Here is a 3,060-nt window from a genome sequence, read left to right as displayed (position 1 = left end):
AGTACAACTAAAACGAACTATCCCCGTAAGCTCGAGCAGCTGCATACGAGAGAGACGAATATACTGCTCCATGCATCCACTCTAACTGAATATGTGAAAGCTAAACGAATCCCGAGAGGGTTAAGGAGTAAATTAAAACCTGTATTGCTTAAAAATGATGCATTATATCAACAAAAGTGGTTTGCAATATCTAACCAGTACTCCATAGACTTGATGTACCTTACAATACAACATCTTCAGCTGGCACTAAATGAAGTTAAAATAGAAATTTCCCAATATGATCATGAATTTAAAGAAACAACTACACTAGAAGAATATGAAAGAGTTAACTTGGAATTAATGAAAAATATTGACTCGCTTAAAGCCTCTTTATTCCAGACTAAAGTGAACAAGTTTGAACGAGATTGCCAAGATTATTTGCATAATCGAGTATACACCTGGTCCGAAGAGAGAAGAGGACGACGCCCAACACAGCGATACTTTCGTGACTCAAGTACAGATAGTGCGGCTTCAAGTCAGATCCCCACCGTAAAAAGCACTGAACCAAAGAGATCTAAGGAAACAACTGATAAAGTTTTTTTAGGAAACACAAGCCAACCTACAAGAAACGATACGGGTGGAGGAGCGAAACCAAAGATTCCATCAGGCCCAAAGAAGAAAAAACGGTGAGCTAATTGTTAACTTATCATCACGTGAACTTACTATGGCGGAGTCCAGCATATTGAATAAAGGGTTAGGGTTTGTTCCTACGCAGAGTATGACTAAATTTGACTTTATGTTGGACTTCTACAAAATGTGTCGATCTATACGTTTAAAGATGTATTTCATGGGGACTGACAAGAAAAGAAATTACAGTAATGTAGAGAAGAAGATTCCTAAAAAGTGTAAAAACAAGTCAAGTTTTGATCCAGTGGTAGAGTCATCATTTTTGTCTAATTTTGAAAAAATTGTGATTGATGATGTTATGTCATCATGGGATTCAGGTTGTGGTGCTGAGCGATCCAATGTAACCGTGGAAGAACGTAAAGCGTTGCAGACATTAAAAAATGATAAGGAAATAGTGATCAAAAAAGCCGATAAAGGCGGCGCCACGGTTATATTGGATCGAGCGGACTACTTACATGAAGCGCATGTACAGTTGAGTGATGAATTGGTATATCGTAAATTGCCCAAAGATCCGACGGATGAATTTGCAGGTGTACTAAGCGATATTGTGACTGAGGCCTATGATGGGGGAGTTATAGACAAGGTGTTATGCTCGATACTGGTCAAACAAAATCCTAGAATTCCTGTTCTTTACCTATTACCTAAGATCCATAAACGGTTGAACAATCCTCCTGGACGACCGATAGTGTCTGGCACTGACTCCTTGTTCTATGCTCCCTCGTCATATGTAGATCAATATTTACAGGAGGTGGTGTCCAGATTACCAAGATGTCTTAAAGATACTACTGATTTATTGGTTAGATTGGAAGCTCTTGATGTCAGAGACGTGACTTTTGTCGGTTCTCTTGACATCAAGAGCTTATATACTAACATACCATGTCAAGACGCGATAGAAGTGGTCCGTGAGAAACTGTGTGAAAATGCCACTCTTGATAATTCTACGATTAGATTCTTGGTATCACTTCTAGAGTTAGTGCTTACTAAAAATTACTTCCGGTTTGGAGATGACTTTTTTCTTCAGACGCAGGGCGTCTCGATGGGGTCACCGGTAGCCCCTAGTATTGCTAACGTGTTTATGGCCGCGCTGGAGGATAAGTATCTATTGGCTCATGAACATAGTGCTCATCTACATACCTGGCTCAGATTTGTGGACGACGTCCTATTGTTTTGGACTGGGACGGAGTCCTTCATTAAATATCTTAATAATGTTCATGAGCTAATAGAATTTACAGCTGACATCCACACCACGACGGTGCGATATTTAGATGTGGAAATAATAGTTAAAGATGGCCAGATAGACACTAAACTATATAGTAAGGAGATGGATAGGAACAATTTGTTGCACAGGACTAGTCATCATGCCCCTATGACATTTAAGGGGATTCCTAAGGGACAGTTGATGCGTGTCAAACGTATTTGTAAAAATGAAGATATATGTGAGGCTCAATGTGCTACAATGATGGATAAATTCTGTGCTAGAGGTTACAGAAAAGAGGAAGTACACAAAGCATGGGAAGAGGTAAGAACAATATCAAGAGAGAACTTAATTAAAAGACGAGAGAAAGATAAAAAAGAAAGTCAGATTACGTTTCAGTCTGAATTTGACAAACACTCTAACATCATTAAAAAAACGATTCTGAGACACTGGGGAATGTTAAAACATGATGAAAAATATGGCAAACTATTTACTGAGCCTCCTAGGTTCCTGTACAGAAAGGGCCAATCGGTAGCCAATATGGTAGTGAAATCAGACATAAAACGGTAGCGAAATCGAGACAAATGTTACTTAGAACATGCCGAAAGGGAACATTTGCCTGTCTCTCATGCCAGAATTGTAATGGCATAATCAAAGGAGAAAGCATATGCCATCCTCTTAAGGGATATAAGATCATGATGAAAGGGATGTATACATGTAGAACAAGTAACGTAGTATACATGTTAAAATGTCCGTGTGGACGTGTTTATGTAGGACAAACTACACGAGAAATCAGAGTGAGAATAAATGAACACAAGTCAGCAATAAGAACGTATGGACAGAAAAAGGAGGTACAAGAAAATTTGGGAAAAGAAACTAAAAAATTTGGAGAAACCTCTGTTGCACGCCACTTCCATGAATTGGGTCACAAGGTTTGTGACCTGAGGTGGCTGGTACTAGAGGAAGTAAATGGAGCCAGCGGGAGTGACATTAAAAGAAGGTTGTTGCAAAAGGAGACATTCTGGATACATCAATTAGAAAGTCTATACCCAAAAGGATTGAATGAAATTTGTAATTTTACAGTATTTTTATAGGGTTAGAGTGGCATTTTTTCATTATCTGACCAGGATGACGTATATAATATATATGGTTTATACTACAGTAAGATTCCTTAAGTATATATAGAACTATTAGATGTA

Source organism: Dendropsophus ebraccatus, chromosome 3, assembly GCF_027789765.1.
Source record: "Dendropsophus ebraccatus isolate aDenEbr1 chromosome 3, aDenEbr1.pat, whole genome shotgun sequence".
NCBI classification, from domain to species: domain Eukaryota; kingdom Metazoa; phylum Chordata; class Amphibia; order Anura; family Hylidae; genus Dendropsophus; species Dendropsophus ebraccatus.
The sequence above is the reverse complement of the archived record's forward strand: the minus strand, read 5'-3'. Positions refer to the sequence as shown.